The following is a 20,855-nucleotide window of genomic DNA, read 5'->3' on the forward strand; positions in this document are numbered from 1 at the left end:
ATATGTAGAAAGAGAAAAAGCGATGCTCAAGACCAAAATTTATACAATGGACATATTGATTATGACTATACAAGAAAAAAATCAGTAGCAACACTTTGCAAGTAAACAGATGGAAAAGAACAGCAAGTGACATGGAGCCAATAAAATTTTACAAGTAATAAAAATTTATATTATGTTTTTAAAAATTAAAATGTGAATAATTTAGAGTCTGTGCTTTTATTTGTTTGATCTCATATTCTGTTCATTTAACTATATATTTATATCTATTTTAATTTTATAAAGGAAATAAATTTATATGTGTATATATGTGTGTGTGTGTGTGTGTGTGTTTGTGTGGTGTGTGCCAAACTCCTTTGTTGCTTTGAGAATTCTAGCTAACCATTCTCAAATCACACTTATGGGTTCCTTGAACAATCCTGTCAGCAACATCCAAGATCTAGGCTGACAGAAGTGACCAGATAAGCTAGCATGCCTTTTAAAGAATACACAGTCATTTAATCTATTGAAATCACAGTTGTTGTTCAGTAGTATCTGATTCTTCATGATGTCATTTCAGGTTTTCTTGGCAAAGGCCCTGGAGTTGTTTGCCATGTCCTTCTCCAGTTCATTTTACAAATGAGAAAACTGAAGCAAACAGGGTTAAATGACTTTCTCAGGATTACATAAATTGTAGGTGTCTGCGGTTGAATCTGAACTCAGATCCTCCTGATTCCAAGCCCCATGCTCTATTTTGCCACCTTCCTGGCCCCATTCAAATCATTTGCATTTATAGACCTGATAGGAACCCTGGAGAATATCTAACTCATCTTCCTCATTTCACATGACATTTGCCCACTCTGTTTCCATTTTAGGCCAGTTTTTCACTCCTTGGAGGTGGGTGTTCCTCCCCCCCACCCCCTAACACTTACCTCAGCCCCCACCCAGCACCAGCCTCATTCTAGTGTATTTACCATATGATTGTGGACCCAGATTGGTTTCAGCCCCTGTTGCAGTTCACCACTGGAGAGCAGAAGAGATTAATCAGCTTCAGTTTCTCTGGTAGCACACTACCACACCCCAGTTTATAAACATTCTTTTTTAAAAGAACCAGTTTCTTTATCCCATTCAGATTCCCATCATTAAGTGCATGTTACACTTAGACATTTCAGTTGAGAAAGGTTAAAGGAATAAAAATACTGACCATCAATCTCTTTCTCTTGGATTACCAAGGGATTTGAGAGGACCTTAAAAATAGATATTATGATCTGAGCATATGAAGGTAAGGATTAGAGTGGAGAAAAAATTAATTCATATGCTGGACTCCTTAAGAAAAAAGGCAGTGACCTAGAAGTGAGAAGATAACGATAACAAGAATCCACAGAAGGTCATACAGGTGAATAGAGCATGGGATAGTAGACAGAGAAATTGATTTGGAGCCAGGGAATCCAAAATCAAGTTCCATTTATTATCTATGAGACCTTAGGCCACTCATTCTACCTCTTTAGGGCTCAGTTTCCTTTTCTGTCAGAAATAGGGATTAATTTTTGATGTTCCATTCAACTCTAAATCTATGATCTCAAGATCTGACAGTAAGTTGAAACTAATTTTCATGGACAAGGATATTCTTACCCAGGCAAGGATAAAATTTAGAAGCAAAAAAAGTTAATTGGTTTAACTTACATCTACAGGTAATCATTGAAATGTTCCTTTCTCCCCTAGAATGAGAGGTTTAGAGCTAGAAGGACTTTAATGATGATTGGGTATAACTTCTTCACTTTCCAAATGGAGGGCACTGAGACCTGGAAAATTTGTCCCAAATTCCCTAGAAAATCAGTAGTAGAACCAAGATTCCAATCCAGTTCCCTCCCACTTTCTTTTTTGGGAATTTTTACAGAAGCTACAAATGACATGTGAAAGCCAGTAGACAACGTAGAAAAAGCTTAGAAATACAGATATGCATAAAATATATACATGGTACTATATAATATCAGCATATTTAATCATCTAATACCATAATAATTCAGACTTCTTTTCTGATATGAAGAGAGGGTCAAAAAATTTTACACATATTTTCCAGATTACAGAGGTGCTGTGCCCCTAACCCTCATGATATAGAAGGGATAATTGCATTAACTCTTTCTGTTCCTAAATCTAATCCCTTTCTTACAAAAAGAGTTACCATATTTAAAGTATATAATGGGGATATTCTTAGTCATAGGTGATTAGGTGGCACAGTAGATAGAGAGGTAGATCTGAGTTCAAACCTAGCCTTGTATACTTATTAACAATTGAACTCTGGGCAAATCACTTAATCTCTACCTGTCTCAGTTCCTCATCTATAAAATATAGATAATAATAGCAGTCTACATTCCTAGGGTTGTGAGATTTTTATGAAGTGCTTTGTTAAACTTTAACGTGTTGTGTAAATACTAGCTATTATTATTGTAGAAAGAACTTAGCTGCAACCAGACTAGATAGTCAAGGTAAATACAGAACAACAGAATCAATCATTCCACGAACATGTATTTTGGATATTATCTTCCCATATTAGATTGTAAGCTTCTTGAAGGCAGGGACTGTCTGCTTTCTTATTTGTTTCTATAGAGTCTGAAATATTAAGACTATTAATAAAATGTTTATTAAAGTGGTCGTGCCAGGGAATTCAGCCAGGAGCTAGATTTACAAAGATAAGACATTAAATAATCCTTGCCTGCAATATATTGGAGGAAACAACATGTTTCCATATAAGGATATTGGCATCAGCTTGTTTAGATCAAGGCAGGGTTGTTAAATACAAGATAGAAGAGGAGGACTCTAACAGTTGGAGGATGGGAGAGCTGGGGGACAAGTTAGTGCTTAAATTATACCTTGAAGGAAGATTCTGTGAGGTAGACATGAGAAGGAAATGCATTTCAAGAAAAAACAACCAATTCAAAGCTGTGTGTAAAGAAAAGAAAGTCAGTTTAGCTGAACCAGAGTGCAAAAAGGGGAGTAATCTATAATGCCTGGAAAAAATTAATTTGTTTCACATTGTGAACAATTTCATAAGTCAAACAGAGGAGTTTATATTTTATTCTAAAGTTAATAGGAAGTCACCAGAGTTCTATTGAGTAGGAAAGTCATATGATCTTTGTATTTATTTTGCAATTATTTTGCAATTATCCTAGAAGATTATAAGCTCCTTGAGGTCAGAGATCGCCTTTATTTTTGTCTCTGTAACACATAGCATCAAGCATAATGTCTGGAATATAATAGGAACCTAATAAATGTTTTTTGAAATGAATGAGTAAATTTATGAATGAATGACCCTCCTGGAGCACTTGGGCAGTTAGGTGGTGCAATGGATAAAGAACGCTTCCTGGAGACAAGATTCTTCTTCCTGAATTCAAATCTGGCTTCAGATAATTCATATCAGCATGACCTTGGGCAAGTCTCTTGGCCTCAGTTTTCTCATCTATAAAATGAACTAGAGAAGGGAACAGAAAAATACTCCATTATCTTTGCCAAGAAAATTCCAGTTGGGATCTCAAAGAGTCAGAAGATAGACTTGACTGAAATGACTCAACAACAACAACAATTGGAGTACTTACTTAAAGACAAAGGATAAATACATCCATACAATAATGAGGCAACAATGCATTTACAGTAAACTCTTGCACAGTATGGAGAAAAGATCAAAAAAGAGGGCAAGGTCTTCTGATTTATCTGGAAATTACAGGATCTAGTCACTTCATCTTCTAGGACATGTAGTGTCCCTGGGAATCTGGATCATTATTTATAAGGATAGATATCTATGAGAACCATTATCTATGGAGACCCTTGGAGGGCAACAGGGTAAGAAAAAGATACCAGTCAGCTAGAGCTTGAGAAATAAAAAAATAAGGGTAGAAAATTGAGAGAGGAAGTCAGCTTTCTTCAGTAATGGATTTGGGGGCTAAATAAACCTATATCTTTAAGTGACTAGAATAGGGAAGCATTTCCCTTCTAGAACTTGTTGGACAGATTCCTGCCAAATCAAAACAAGAATAGCAGAGCCTGCTGCATGAATGGGTTCCCCCCCCCCTTTCAAACCCTCAAAGGTGAAACTACTTGGCTTCCTCATAATATTTCAAAACATAGAGAAAGAAGCCAACTCTTTTCTCTGGATCATGTTTTTGTCTTTTAAACTTTTCGTCAAACGCCCACTCCTTAATTCTCTCCATCTGGTTTCAAATTGGCATCCACAATGAGAGGAAGAGGAATAGATTATGAGCTGGTAGGTCATCCAAAGTATAAGTAAGGAGACAGTGTAGGAGGTCACACACAGCATTCTTAGGAGAGGGGGCATGGAATAAGTAGGTAGATAACTAAATTCAGAGCCAGGATTAGCTGAGGTTTAAATCCTAACTATGACAGACAGTGACTGTCAAAGCTGGGCAAATCACTTAAATTCTCAGTTCCCCCCCCCATCCAAGTCTATGAACTATAGAGAAAGTGCCAAGCTACAATGACAGAGAAAATTTCCTAGACTTATAAAATAAAAATCTGGTTATTTGTTTTTTTTAAGTTACTTTCCAAACTTTTGAATTACTTGGGTTTTAGTTTGCCCTAATTTCTGGGTATCAGAGGTATGACTTTAGTGACAGAGCTTTCTTAGTTCAGGTTCAAAGTTAGGAGAAATAAAGCACTCACAAGTCATTGAAGAGTAAACAAAAAGAGGTGTACCTTGCCCTAATACAGGGTAGAGTGGCACTTGGTTTTCCCTCATCCCAGAATGGAAAGGTTTGGTCATCAGATCAGGGTTGGTTGGTGAATTATTGTCCTTAGATCTTGAAGATGACCAGTGACATCATTATATTGGGGTCAGGGCACAGTGTGTCCAACTGTGCCTGATCAGACCATTCCAAATTTGGAAGGCTCAACCACATGTTGGGCACAAAAAAAGTCCTTATTAACATTTGAAGTGGAGATATCATCAGGGCAAGGTATAATAAAGGAAATGATGGTCTTCAGAAATCCACCATGTCTCATGACTGGGACTTTTTTTATACCTTTAAGTGACCAAGAAGCTGTCTCAGAGAAACCAAGAACAATCAGGTGCCAGGGACAGCTTTATATAATTAATCCCTAAGGACAAAGGAAAGAAGAGCAGTCTAGGCCTAGTCATTGTGGGTGGGGGAAAAAAGTTACCAAGGAAAATATTATAAATATCAATCCTATCATACATTAAACTATCTATTACTATAAATCTATAAATAATAATCTCCAGGCCATTCATAGGATTGCATAATTTAGAAATAGAAAAGGTCATAAAGATAATCCAATATATATTTTATCTGCAATAATAATCTAACCTTATTTTTCAGATTAGTACACTATGACTCAGAGAAGTTGAATATTTGCCCAAGATCACACAATTAATAAAGAAGCAAATCAAAATTTGAACTCAGATCATCCTCTGACACAGAATTCAACACTTGCTATTAAATCCTGGTTGCCTTATTTACTCAAAGGTAATTTTATAAAGAGCACAGTAACTTCAGTAATTGTTAAGCACAGTGATTAAATTTGTTCCCAGACCTATGCTAGAGACATGGGGATTACATATCAAGTTTATTCCATGTAGTTAATTAGTAGGAATTCCATTTCTCAGCAACCTGTCTGGGTAGTTAAGCTTTGCTGTTGGGGATTTGGGTTGCTTTTGGAAAAGTGTTTATTAAGTCCATTCCATATTCTGCATACACAGGCCCCCAACTTAGCCAAGCTTTCCTAACATTTGTTTGAAATGGCCAAGTGGGAAGGTCCTTACAAGTAACATTTTCAAAGTCCACGAGAACTGCACTAGACTAAACGAAAACCAGGAAAAAGAAAAAAAATATATCTAACCTATCCTTATGCCATAAGCATCCGCATTCAGATTACTGGTCATTAAGGAAAAGACCCCAGGCAGAAGAAGTCTCCTGCTTCTTCCCCTCTCCATTCTAACCTCCCCATAGTTTAACTGGTTTCATTTTTCCTACAGCTAGCATATCTTTACCACATCTCATTAAGGCAGCACACAGTCACGTTGCATCGCGCTGTGTGATAAATTAACCACATCCACTGGCACAGACATGGTTAATTTATCACACAGTGAGATGCATGCAATACACACCAATCCAAGAGATGAATTGTACACTTCACCAAGGCAAATTGTGATGCCCCCCCCCAATCAGGAGGTAGAAAGAACACTGGATTGGTGAGAGAAGAGAAATGACCTTGGACAGATAACTTTTTCCTCTCTTGACCTCAGTTTCCTCATCTATTAAAAGAGAAGTTGGGTTAGTTGATCTTGAAGGTCTCTTTCAGTTCTAAAATTTTGCAATTTTGTTAGCTCCATTTAAAAAAATTATATATTATATATAACACAGTAGTAACAAAACCATTTTGATTGTCTATAATCCCTCCTGAATCACTTGGTAGTTGTGCAGCCTTGGCTAAGCTGTTTAGCCTCTTGACTGCCTCAATTTCTGTAACTGTAAATAAAGATAAGAATAGCATCCATCTTGCAGAGTTATTGTGAGTATAAGATACGATAATAATTATAAAGTGCTTAGTATAGTAGGCATTTAATAAATGCTTATTTTCTTTTCTCCTTTTTTCTCTCTTTCTGAGGTTGTGAGCAAAAGCATAATATAATATGTATTTCTCTTTCTAATGCCCATGCAATGAGAACCTAAGAGTTGACACAAATGTATGAACTGTATCCTTACTGCATTAAAAGAGTTAAAATATATCAGCATCCAAAGGCTTTTGAACAAAAGGACTGCTAGACCACTCATCATACTCCATGAAGATCTAAATAAAGTGAAAGGGCAATGAAGAAAAATGAACTTTGTAGAATGAATTCATTCTTATTTGGTTCTCTCTAATAGTACAGAATTCCCCAGATTAAAAAAAGAAAATTAGAAATCCATTTTCAACATGAAATTCTTAAGTAACAATAATCCTAACAACTAATGCCAGTATATTTGGGTTTTGATACAGAAGTACAGGACAGTTAGGTGGTTGAACCCGAGTTTAAATCTGATTTCAGATATTTAGTAATTCTGTTTCTCTGGATAAATCACTTTAAACTTGTTTGCCTCAGTTTCCTCATCTATAAAATGAGCTGGAGAAGGAAATGGCAAACTACTCCAGTATCTTTGCCAAGAAAACCCCAAATGGGTCATGAAGAGTCAGAGATGACTGAGCAACAAAAGCTCTTACTACGTACTAAGCTGAGGATACAAAGAGAAGAGCAAAAGACAGTCTGCTCTCAAAGATCTACCAGTCTAGTGGAGAAAACATGAAAACAACTAGGTAGAAACAATTAAATACAAGCTAAATTGGAAATACACACTCTAGGGAAGACACTAGTATTAAGGGGGATCAGGAAAGGCTTCTTATAGAAATTAAAATTTTAGCTGGGACTTGACAGAGTCACACAGACAAGTATCTAACAAAATCTCAGTCTTCCTGACTCTCAGATAAGGTCTCAGTTTTCTAGTTACTACAATCTTCAAAGTGTAGAGGGTTACTATGAACATCTCTCTTTCAATGTCATTAAAAGCAGAAACAATTCCCATCTGTCTGAGGTTGTTCACTTAAGGGTAGGTCTGGAATCATTAGAGCTGGAAATGACCTTATCCTTCACTGAGTTCTAACTCCTCATTTTATTACATTTTTAATAAAATTTTTTCTCTTTGTTATAAATTTAACATAAGCATTTCAATGTACAGAGAACAGAGATTAGAATTTTGTATGAAACTGAATTTCTGTTAGGCAACGGATTTTTTTAAGTGTCTTTTAAATTTAACACAGTAGTAGCAAAAATTCCCTGCTTTTCTGAGTGATCTTTTCTGAACTATCTATTCTCTACTGTGTATTTTTAAACATTTCATGCTGTTCCTTTCATCATTTTTCTTTATCACTATTGCTTTCCTCAGTAGAATTATCCCTTGTAATGAGAGTAAAAACAAATCAATATATTACCTGTGTCTGAATATGTCAATCTCTAATTCATCACCTGATTACCAAGAGTTAGGAAGGATGCTTCAGTGTCAGTGTTCTGAAGTTGTGATTGGTCACTACGTCAATCAGAGTACCAAAGTCTTTCATAGTTATTAGCCTTTTACATTATTGAGGATCTAATGTAAGTTGCTTTTTGGGTTCTGCTACTTCATTATACATCAGTTCTTACATGTCTTCAAATATTTCTCTAAATCAATCACATTTATCAGTTCTCATGATGTAATAGTATTCTCTCTCTCCTTCATATACCATAATTTGTTTAGTTAGTCTCCAGTCTGAGAGCACTTCTTTTGATTACAGGTTTTTGCTCCAATAAAAAATACCACTATGAATATTTTTATATTTTCTATCTGATCTCTTTGACAACCACATCATTTCATAGACGGAGAAATTTCAAACTATTAAAATATATTTTACAGAACTAGAAAAATATAATAAAAACAAATCATCTGGATGAATAAGGTCAAGAATATCAAGGGAATTGATTAAAAAAATGCAAAGGAAGGTTTTCTAGCCATACCAGATCTAAAACTATATCATCAAAACTATTTTATATTAGTTAAGAAATAAAGTGGTGGATCAGTGGAATAATTTATAGTATTCTGCTGTTTGATAAATAAAAAGGCTTTTTTTCTAGGATGAAAATTCACTGACAAAAACTGCTAGGAGGTGGGGCTAGATGGCACAGTGGACAGAGCACTGACCAGGCCTGGAGTCAGGAGTACCTGAGTTCAAACCCGGCCTCAGACACTTAATAATTACTTGGCTGTGTGGGCTTGGGCAAGCCACTTAACCCCATTTGCCTTACAAAAACTTTAAAAAATTGCTAGGAAAACTGGAAAACAGTATGGCAGAAACTAGGCATAGATCGGCATCTCATATTGTATGCCAAGATAAGGTAAAATGAGTACATGTATGGGCATAAGAGTAATACCATAAGCAAATTAGAAGAATACGGAATAGATTACCTGTTAGATCTATGAAGAAAGGAAGAATTTTTGACCATACAAGAGACAGAGTACATTATGAAATACAAAATGGCTAATTTTGATGGATTAAAAAAGCTTTGCACAAATAAGCACAATGTAACCAAGATTAGAAGGAAAGCAGAAAGCTGGGAAATAATTTTTACAATCAGTATTTCTGATAAAGATTCATTTCCCAAATGTACAGAGAACTGACTCAAATTTATAAGAATACAAGTCATTCCCCAATTGATAAATGGTTAAAGGTTATGGACAGGCTATTGAAATTAATGTTATCAAAAGTGATAAGAAAAAAATGTTCTAAATCTCTATTGATTAGAAAATGCAAATTAAAACAACTCTGAAGTACCACCTCACACCTTTAGATTGGTTAATATGACAGAAAAGGAAAATGATGTGTCAGAGAAGATGGAAAATTAGTTCATTGATGGTGGAGTAGGTGAAGATCCAACTATTTTGGAGTGCAATTTGAAACCATGCCCAAAGATCTATCCTTTGATCCAGCAATACCGCCACTAAGTCTGTAGCCCAAAGAGATCATAAAAAAATGGAAAAGAACATTCATGAACAAAAATATTTATAGAATCTCCTTTGATAGTAAAGAACTGAAAATTTAAGGTATGCTCATTAATTGAGGAATGGCTCAACAAGTTATGGTATATGAATATAATGGAACAGTATTATGCCATAAAATTTGATGAGCAGACAAATTTCAGAAAAATCTGGAAAGACTTATGCGAACTGATGCTGAGTGAAGTGAGCAAAACCAGTACAGCACTATCTATCTATCTATCTATCTATCTATCTATCTATCTATCTATCTATCTATCCATCAATCGATCTATTTATCTATCTAGTAACAGCAACTTTATGGGATAATCAACTATGATAGACTTAGCTCTTCTTAGCAACAAAATGACCCAAGACAGTTTCAAAAGACTCATGACAGAAAATGCCAACCACATTGAGAGAATGAAATGTGGAGCCTGAATGCATATCAAAGAATATTAGTTTTACTTTTTTGTTGTTTTCTCTTTCTCATGGTTTTTCCTTCTTGTTCTTTCACAATATGTGGAAATATATTTAAGATGATCCACATATGTAACCTATATCAGATTGCTTGCTTTCTTGTGGAAGGGGGAAGAAGGAAGAAAAAATTGGAATTCAAAATGCTATAAAAATGAATGTTGAAAACAATTTTTACAAGTAATTGGAAAAAATAAAATACTATTCATAGATGGAGAAACTGAGATATAGAAGGGGAAGTGGTTTATTCATGGTTGTGCAGGCTGTAAGTAGCAAAGTCAAAATCCAAATACAGGTCATCTGATATCAAGTTCAGTGCTTTTTCAATTATACTACTATCCTCCTCAATTGAATCAACCAATCAATCAAGTAAGCATTCATTAAGAACTATGTACAAGTATACATAGATGTCAGGGATACATACAAACACACATACACATACACACACACATCTTTGCCCTCAAGAAAGATATGTAAGTTCTATTAGTGGGAATAAATAGAATATAAATAGCATGTATTTACAACATATGTAAATATAAACATACCCACAAAGGAATGAAAAGTAATTTGGGGAGGGAAACACACCTGCAGAATTTGCAGGAAGTTAAGGATGCTAAGAGTTGGAAGTACGGAAGAAGTGTGGTAAGCATCTAAGATAGTATATACAAAGACACAGAGATGGGAGATTGGAAGTTATTCTTAAGGAACAGCAAATAGACCAGTTTGGCTCAACTCTAAAGCATGTGAGGGAACACGACTTATTATAATTTTTAATTTTGATAATAATTTGACTATAATTATATTTATTTTTAAATATGTATTTATATAAATATACTATAATTATATTAATGTTATATTTAAAAATAATTTATACAGTAATAATTACATCTAACCTTGTTAAAGCTAGATTGTGAAGAGCTTTAAATTTCGAACAGAAGAGTTTATATTTTGTGATAGGCAATAGGTGCCACTAGAGGTTTTTGAACCAGAGAGTGACTTGGTTAGACTCATACTTTAGAACTATCACTTTGACAGCTGCCTAGACAATGAATTAGAAAGACTGCTATTAGATCAAATAAAGTGAATTGGCTTGAATTTAACAAATATTTATTTAAAACCTACCACTATGTTCTAACTGCTGTACTAGGAATTAGGGATACAAAAACACAAAAGAAAAATTTTGTCCTCAAGGAGCTTATCTTCCTAAATTAAGGTGACTTCCCTACCCTGTGTCAAAAATGATGACAAATAATATGAATACAGAAAAGACCCTTAAGAGTATTTGTTGAATTGAATCAATTCTGCTCAAGCTTCCTAGTCTCTGTTCAATACCATTCTTTATATCTCTACTTACCTACTTATCTCTGGTCCTGGTTGCCTAATAAATGATAATGAAAACCTAGGTGCTGGAAGGAATCTAAGGTAGCTTTAAAGCCAGCCCTTTAGACTCAGTATTAATGCATCAACCATCCTACATTAACTTAGTATCATCTGTAAAGCAGCCTTTAAACATGATGTGGATCAACTTTCCTAGGGTGGGGTGGGGCAGGGATTAAGAAGCTACCTGGTTCCAAAAAAAGGTTCACAGGGCGATAGAGTTGAATATCCAGGAGAAAGGCAAGGGCTGATCCAAACAATGCCCTCCTTAGTATTCTGCACTGATTTTCTCAGCAAATTGATTTGCTGTACTATGAAGCATTTGTAGACAAATTGGAAAGGGATAAGAAAAGGGGAAAAAATCCAAATTTTTCTTTGACAAAAAAAGAAGAGTCAACAAAGAAAACAGGTGGATAGTCAAATTTCCACATTAGAAACTGGATTCTTTTGGCTATGCACAAAAGTTTCTGAGGAGCAGATGAGTAAGGGAGTAGGCAATCAGAATTTTCAAGAGTAATAGTGAAATCCTCATCTTGGAGAAGGCAAATATTCTCCATGTTCAACTCCATTAGTCTATGGACCTGATTATCAGATCTGGATCTTTTCTTAGTACTGTGCAATTTGATCTGTGTAAATTCCCACTCATTGGCTTTGGAACCTAATAAAATAATTCTTTTCTCTGACCAATTCTACATTTGTTCTTAAAATGACTATTGTACTTTGCAACATGTCTATTATGTGTGTGGTTTTGGTTTTTTCTTTAGTTTTTAAGAATCATTCTCAAAGTTAAAGTTGTTCCAATTCTAGAGAAGTTGGACTTTCAAGCTGAGTCATCTAACAGAAGTGGACTTAGAATAAAACTCTACTACTAATCACTCAGCTTTCAAAAGTCAGGTCAAAGTTGTCCAATTCACAAAATAAATCATTTTTACAAGCATAAAATGTACAGTTTTGCCCCAAATATATTCATTTTTCTCATAATTGCTAACCCTGCAGATTTGCCATACTACCCATATGTTGCCTGGTAGAAAAGTTAGAGAAAACAAATGTAGTCCAGGTAAAATATGAGGATCCTTATTCCAATTCCCACTTCCATTCCCAGTTAACAAGCTGATCGCTCAGAGCTTGGTTTCATCTTCCCCTCAAATTTCTAGGGACAATCCTGAGGGGTCATGGGTAGTTAATATCATCAATTCAAGGTCCAACCAGTTAGGTAGTCTTATAAAAGGCTATTAACTAAAGAAGTCATTTAAGAACTAGGGGAAGCCAGGTAGTATAGAGAATAGAGTGGTAGGTCTGGAGTCAGGAAGACTCATCTTCATGAGTTCAAACATAACCTCAGACACTATTAGCTATTTGATTCTGAGCAAGTCATTTGACCCTGTTTGCTACAATTTCCCTGATATGTAAAATGAGCTGGAGAAGGAAATGGCAGTATTCATGCAAATAAATGGAAGTATTTATGCCAAGAAACACTCAAATGGGTTCATGAAGAGCCGGACATGATTGAAACAATTTAACAGCTCTAAGAACATTAACAACTCTAGTTATTGGTATAAAATATTCCCCTAAGTCACTTTCTCATGAGAACTTACAAAGATCAGGAGTATAGTGAAAAAGAGGATTTGTAATCAGAGGACCTGAATTCAAAATCTGGTTTACTACCTAAGTGATCTGGGTAAGTTAGTTTAACTTTATTCCTTCCTATAAAAATGAGGAGGTTAACTTTCTAAGGTCAATTCCAGACCAAAATATGATCCTATACTCTTACTTCACATGAGGACAAAGCAAATCAACATCCTCACAATGGCATGGTCATTTCTGAGACTGGACAAATATAAAGGATCATATTATTTCCCTTTATTCAAGAAGCTTTTTCTTTCAAGTCTTCTAAATTTAAAAAAAGAAATATTGCTGAATTATTTTGTTCCAAAGAACTAGATTTTCTCCTCCTGCCCTCCCAACTCCCAAAGAAGGATGGGAGGAGAGAGGGAGAAAAAAAGAGGGAGGAAGTTATCTCTCTGGGCAATAGTTAAGTAGACACCACCCTGATTTGTACTAGCAGTTCCCTTATGAAATATAACTATTTTAAAAATAAAATAATAAATCCAAAGTCATCAGTATGGTTTTGCTCAACTAAGAACGTCCAACAACTTTAGAGAAATGAATTTGACTTTATATCAGATGATTCCTATCCCTACATAATATATTAAGTTTATTCTAAAAAATAGTCAAGTAGAAAGTGAATGTTTTCTCTCTTCTTTTCACTTGCACTCAAGCACTTTCCCCAACAGCCAGCCCCCAATTTATAAGGGGATATCTACAAATCCCATTATTTACTGCTCTCCCGCCTTCCTTCCCTAAAAGTGATGATGTTATTGTTCATGACAGTTCCACCTATTAAGATCTTCAGGAAGTCTTATCCCAAGGCTAATCCTAATCTGATATAGGTCTGCTTCCAGAGAAGCAAAAGCCCAAACATGGCAGGAGATGACAGGTCTTGAATTTCTTTATTCTATACTGACCAAATCCTAGCTTTGCTCAAGTTAAAGACCCAAAGCCCTGTTAAGGAACAAGCAGCCACAGAACTGGGCAGGACAGTGACTAATGAATCTGTCTTTATCCTTTTGGATGGGAAATATGGACCTGTTCAAAAAAGTCCACAAGCTTTAGAACCCCAAAAGATGTCTCTTGCTTTCCTCTTCTGCACCTCAAGGTTCCATCTAAATCTTAGTGGCTGAAAAATCACCAGCTCATGTTTGCAAAAATATAAAGAGAACCTGTTTGGAGCTGAAACAGAGATAGATGAAAAGCACTTCAAAACTGACTGGCCCCTGGGTAGACCATTCAAACTTCGTACATGTGCAATCCCAGCACATGTGAGGTTTGCAATAAAGATGGCAACTGAAATTTATAGCAAATGCTATGAGTAGCCTTCTCAAGGGGCAGGGGATGGAAGGTAGAAAAAGAATTTGGGATTTTTTAAGGTTTTTGCAAGGCAAATAGGGTTAAGTGGCTTGCCCAAGGCCACACAGCTAGGTAATTATTAAGTGTCTGAGGCCCGGTTTGAACTCAGGTACTCCTGACTCCAGGGCTGGTGCTCTATCCACTGCACCACCTAGCTGCCCCAATTTGGTATTTTTAACAATGATTTTTTTAAATTGTACATGTAATTGGGAAATATTCAACAAAATAAATGAATTTTTTTAAAAATGCTGTCCGTGGTATTGTAAAGCCATAATGGACTCTGACTCTGTCTCTGTCTCTGTCTCTGTCTCTGTCTCTGTCTCTCTCTCTCTGTCTGTCTGTCTCTCTCTCTCTCTCTCTCTCTCTCTCTCTCTCTCTCTCAGATTGAAAGAGAAAAGTGAGAGTGAAAAAAGTAAGGGGAGGGTCAAAACCCTCCCCCAAATATCAACTTATCCCCTGACCTCTGAATTGTCAATGATCTCTGGTGATCTTGTTGGCCTTTTGGCCCATTATAAAATGTCACAAGTGTTTAAATGAATATCTGAGACATGACTGCCAAAGAATCTATTATTCAGCACTGGACACATGCCAACAAACTTAGCATCACTGAAGACTGCTTCAGGTCTGTGAGGACTGCTGATTCTGGAGAGAGTTAATTATCGCCTCATTGATATGAGGTAATTTTTTAAACATGCAGTTTGACTTCTGTGGCTCATTAATTAAAATTTAGAGTAATTTTCTAGGCACACTGGTGACTTCTACATTAGGTTCCATGTACCAGAAAGATGTATTGTCTGTACTATCTATCACTGGGAGCAATTTTTAGTTTGTTTCTTCACTTTTTTTCTAATGAAGGTCACAAAAATATTTCTATTTCAATCTATTCCTGGATGAATCCATAGGCATTTAATCAAGATTCTATGGGAATGTTTTAAATAAGTATCCCATTTCCAATCAGAAATATTAGGTGTTGTTAGCACAAGTCTTATATTACTTACACATATTTCATTTTAGTTAAAACAAGAGAAAACACACACACACACACAAACACACACACACACACAAACACACACTCCAAAGTCTAAAAGTCAATTAAAAAGATACATGACCCAGAACTAAACCTGAGGTCATTAACCTTTTCCAGACCTAAAGCCACTGTTTGAAATGAGCTAGTACCTGCCCATAGACACTTTTGTGTGCACATTAATGTGTGAACCATAAGCACAGCATGGCCCTGGGAAGTAAAAGAGATAGTATCAAGATCCAAGGGAATGGAGGAAAAAAAAACATTTAACTCTGGACTCCTTCTTGGAAAGGTCTTTCAATGTCAGACTGAATCTCTTAGAAGGAATTCTATTCTTTTGGATCCCCAAGTTAGTGAGACACATCAAATTTGAATTCCCTAGTACACATTTTGGGAGTCACAAGGGCTTCTAAGTGTATCCATGGACTTGGGGGGAAGAGGTTCCAGACCTATAAAATTTGAAAAAGACTTTCACAGAATATCTATTAAATATCAGTTTGATTATGAGCATGTTGAACTAGCTATTTCCCTCCTCCAAAGGGCAGCTAGTTGGTGCTATGGATAGAGTACTGTCCTTGGAGTCAGAATGACAGGTGTTCAAATTTGGCCTAAGATACTTGACTCTTATTAGCTGTGTGACCTTGGGAAAGTCACTTAACCCCAACTGCCTCGCATCCAGGGCCATTTCCAATCATCCTAATTCATATCTGGCCACTGGACCCAGATGGCTCTGGAAGACAAAGTGAGGCTGGTGACTTAGCACAACATCCCCTCACTCAAATCTAGTTCACCTGCTTGTCATGGCATCACTTCCCTGATGTCATGATCTTCTTCCAAAAATGATGGACAAACATCATTCCCTCTTCAAAAAGGAAAAACTTTCAGTTATCCATACTTTTGCTAAAGCTATTCTGAAAAAGAAGGGTTTATGTGTATACGTGTCTGTGTATGTGTGTTTGCATATATATCTTGGGGGGGGGGGATTGTGAGAGAATGAGGTATTTTAAACCCTACTTTTATCTGAAAAATAAACTGATGTGGTTTAACCAAGATGTCATTACAGCAATAGTTATCAAATCAACTCAAACCCTAACATCTAAGGCCATTTTTAGAAAGTGAAAAATACATACATCTTTTATTATTGCCTGCTGGGTTTCCGTCTCAGTTTTGGAGAAGGCTGGGACCCAGAAGTGAAACCTACTCTTGTGTTTTTATTCTCTTTATGCTCAACAAACTCAAAGTCAATTAAATGGTGAAAATTAATGCTGACCTCTTCTGTCAGGAGATATTGGGATATTTCTTTCTTTCTGTAGCTTTCTTTCTTTCATCTAGCACCGTCCCATACCAAGCATTTATGAATTGTGTGTGTGTATGTGTGTGTGTGTGTGTGTGTGTGTGTTAAGTTCCTAAGTCAATCAGACCAGTTCAGAATGAAGCTCTTACACAAAATCTTGGGAAGGTTTCCTACCTTTCATCACTCATTGGCATACCATAATGCCAATCTGGTGGAAGGGAGAAGGGGAGAAAGGAGTCTACATTATTTTTAAAAATATCTATCACAAGGATAACCCAAAAGCAATCAATTGGAAATTATCTAGTGATTCTTAAAACTGGCTATTCCTAATAAATATTTTCTGTGATCTGAAGCTTGTTAGCATTATGTTCCTCAGTCACCCTCATTTCCCATGTTGTAAAATGCATCCTATTTGTTTGGCTAAGCAGACCAACAGAATGCCCCACAAATATTGAATCTTTGAGGTCTTTAATCTCATCATTGAACACATCATTAGTTTCTTTTGAACTATTTTTTTTGCTTCTACTGTTCTGTGAAACAGTTTTAAAAACCAAATCCCTAACTAAATGAAATGGCTACTCTATCTCTAGTGTGAAATGAGTAAAGTATGCTATCTATCCACCTGTATACCTATCTGTCTCAAAGTCCCCACAGCACTCAAGGATACTTTATTATGGTTGCTAAAATGTTTCTTTGAAGCTCATGATGGGTTATACTCCAAATTGACAAAAATACAGGCAGATACAGACACAGACACAGACACACACACACACACACACACACACACACACACACACACACACACACAGATCAACCAGTCTCTCTCAGAAAAGTCAATTTTATCTACCTGTTTCAAATATCTTTCCCAAACCCAAGGGACAACATAGATATAGCAAAAATCCCTCCTTTACTTGAATAATAAAAGCAAAAAACTTCTACCCAAGCATCTCAACTATTCATTAAATCACTTGCAAAACAGATTGTTCTTTACCCTCTTTCAATAAATCCTTCTCTGCCTCTCTGTTTCTCTGCTCACTCCCTTCCTATGCATTTCTCTGCCTCTGTCTTTCCTGCAGAATAAAGAAGGAAGATGTATGCTTTGTGAAGTTGAGAAAAAATATATACAGGCAGCCTATCTTACACACTTACGCAGATATATAAACACACACACACACACACACACACACACATACATTTTGCTTAGCAGATTTGTGCTTATGAGCCTTAAGAACACATATCTTCATTTTCACTCAAGAAATGGATGGTGGATCAATAATCAACCTGTTGGGGAAATTTTCCCCTAAAATGCAGCAAAAGCAGAAACTGGAAACAATTTAAGTGTCTTTGTCTACATCTTGAAAGTTGAGGAAAGCCAACTGGCATTTCCAATCCAAAATCTTGATTACCAAATTCAACTTCAAAACAAAGCAAAACAAAACAACCATCAACAAAGGAGTAGTAACACTTGTTATCATGTTAAAAATCAGGCTAAGGTAAAATTCTGTTTCAGGATGTGCTGCAAAAGAGAAGACTTTTTTTTTTTAAACAGCAGGTATAGGAAGACAACTTGCACTTGAATTTGAATTTCTATTTGAAAAAGAATTAAGACTTTATGCATATTCAATGCATAATTAAAGAGAGGAGATGCAATATATATATACACATACATACACACCTCTTTCCCCAAACTTGCAGAAGCTAGAGCTATGCTAAGTTTTCCTCCAAGAATTCTTCTTTGGGAATCAAACATTGCCTTTGGAGGCTCTGGGACCAAAGTTTCAATTGGGTGCCACGTTCACATGGGCAGTGCGTTCATACATTCACAGGCAGAGAGGCATGCAATCCAGAAACCACTAAAGAAGTTAACATACAAATACTCACAGTATGACAGTTTAAAAAAAAAGGTTCTGCCACCAAAGGTATTCCCACCCACTAGCCTCCACCCTCCAAAAAAAAATCATACCTTTCCCTTACCTATTACTTTATTTTAGAACTCTGGTCAGTTTCTTTATCGGGACCCAGAGTGTTGACCCAAAGGACAGAGGACTTTCAGGACACGTACATGGACTATCACGCAAGCCATCTTCTCCCTGTCTCTTAGTGGCGACACTGTACGTCTCCTGCAGCTCAGCTCTCCAGCTGCAAACATCTCATTAGACTAATGCATTCAGCACAGGCAGAAAACTCGATTTACCATAGCTACAGCAATGAATTTCCATTACGATGACAGCTTCAACCACATCATGTCCGGAAAACCAGCCAACCACTGGCTTTTAAAGAACACACACATTTTACATGCAGAAAATGAGGCCTGTGTGTGAGATGTTTCCTTCCTCTTAACAGCTAAACTAAGAAAAACGTGCAGGGGAGGTTTTTTGGCAGCCAGAGTAGCAAGGTAAAGCCACTTTTGCTTCTTCAGGAGTCAGAGGAGTTGCAATAGCCAGAATTATGTCCCAATTATCAAGAATGGGTGTTCCCAACATTTCGGTTTTAACTACCCCTCCTCTGTTGCCATAGAAACCAGACTGTTACATCGTCTCTTTGTCCCAATCATGCAGCAGTGTGGGCCAACACTGAGCTCATAAAGATATTGGTGATTCCGGAGGACCAGTTGTTAGAATTCTGACAATGGAAAAGAAATTAAAAAATGAGGATAGTATAGATGCTTGGGGTAATCAGTAGCTTTGCATTTGGGAATGTGTGTACATAAGTACATACATGGTAGATGGTCATCTGAAAGATACAACTATTTAGAACATGGAAATTTCATATGCTATGTACCCTCTGTACCCTTCCTCCAATCACATCTCCATGTAAATACTATTATTGATAATGATTCCATTCAATTCAATAAACATTCATTAAGTTCAAAACTATAATGCACTTTATGACGACAAAGTGATTTCAGAGCTTTTTATCAGATATGAAAACATCTGGTCCCAAAGCAGAATATGGCGGAGCATGGGGGGGGGGGGGGAGCAAGAGAGCTGTTATACATCATTTAGGCTTGATTGCTCCCTCTGTGGCAAATCAATTTATACTTGTAAAGGGTCTTATTTTTTTTCTTCTTTCCTTTTTTGTAGAGTGGGGCAAGTTTCTCCATTGCCCACTTTATTCACTCCAATTCACTGGTCATTTTGTCAAGACACAACATCCTTTTTTATAACCACACACAAGAGTACTCCCTGGGGATATTACTAGAAGCTATGTACATGGAACTAAATTGAAATCAGAACTAATTATAGAAATGACATAATTAAATTATTTTCAGTAAGTCAAGAGATAAACTTTTAATTCATGAACCTTCTGAATATATGTGGAAGGTAATATTAGAAACAAATGAGGAATCTATTGGCAAATGATAAAATTTGGGAGAAAGTTACCCTTCTAAGAGGTTTTAGAATTTTAGTTATTGATCTATAAGTAACTAGCCATGTCCATTCACATCCATAAAACAATAATCAACATTATACAAGATTATTCTTAAGTCTATTTGTATACCTGACTTCCTTCAAGACTTAGCTAAAATCCCACCTTCTGTGAGAAGTCTTTCCCAATCCCTTTAATGTTAGTGCCTTCTCCCAGAGATCATCCCCTTTTGCTCCCATCTATAGTTTACTTGTACATAGCTATTGTATGCTGTCTCCCAAATAAGACTGTGAACTCCTTGAGAACAGGCATTGTCTTTCTGCCTTTCTTTATATCCCAAGCACTTAGTATGGTGTTCAGCAGATACCAGATGAATAAATGCTTGCTGTCTTGATTTGCCTGGAGGTAAATAGTGGGTTGTACTTTCACAACTATAGAAAGAAGGTTGAGGAAATATTCAACCAGTTGTGACTTGGAGAAATTGCCATGAGTAAAAAAAAAAAATCGACTGAATTATGCATGTTTTTAAAAACACAACAGGAAAATGTCCAAAGTAAGAAGCAAAGAAGTCAGATGAATTCTTTTTAACCAGATGTTTCTGATAAAAGTTCAACAGCCAAAACCTATTAGAAACTGATGAAAATGTCAGAGTAAGACCCACTTTCCAATAAAGGAGTCATCAACGGATAGAACAAGAATTCTTAAAAGAAGAAACATAAGTTGCTAACCACCACATGAACACTTATTCAAAATCCTTAACAATCAGAGAAAGATAAATTTAAACAAGCAATGATCTTGAGAT

General features: G+C 36.1%; 1 protein-coding gene across 2 annotated transcripts in view; it reads right to left on the bottom strand.

The window, feature by feature from the left end:
* Positions 1-18,881, bottom strand: part of SCML4 (Scm polycomb group protein like 4) — a 176,477-nt gene extending 157,596 nt beyond the window's left edge. The window contains exon 1 of one of the 2 annotated variants that reach the window (XM_074187289.1): positions 18,659-18,881. The gene's annotated coding sequence lies outside the window, so the exon portion shown is untranslated. The remainder of the gene's footprint in view (positions 1-18,658) is intronic. The other variant, XM_074187286.1, reaches the window with a different exon arrangement.
* Between the last annotated feature and the right edge of the window lie 1,974 nt (positions 18,882-20,855).

This window comes from Macrotis lagotis, chromosome 5, assembly GCF_037893015.1.
Source record: "Macrotis lagotis isolate mMagLag1 chromosome 5, bilby.v1.9.chrom.fasta, whole genome shotgun sequence".
NCBI lineage: Eukaryota > Metazoa > Chordata > Mammalia > Peramelemorphia > Peramelidae > Macrotis > Macrotis lagotis.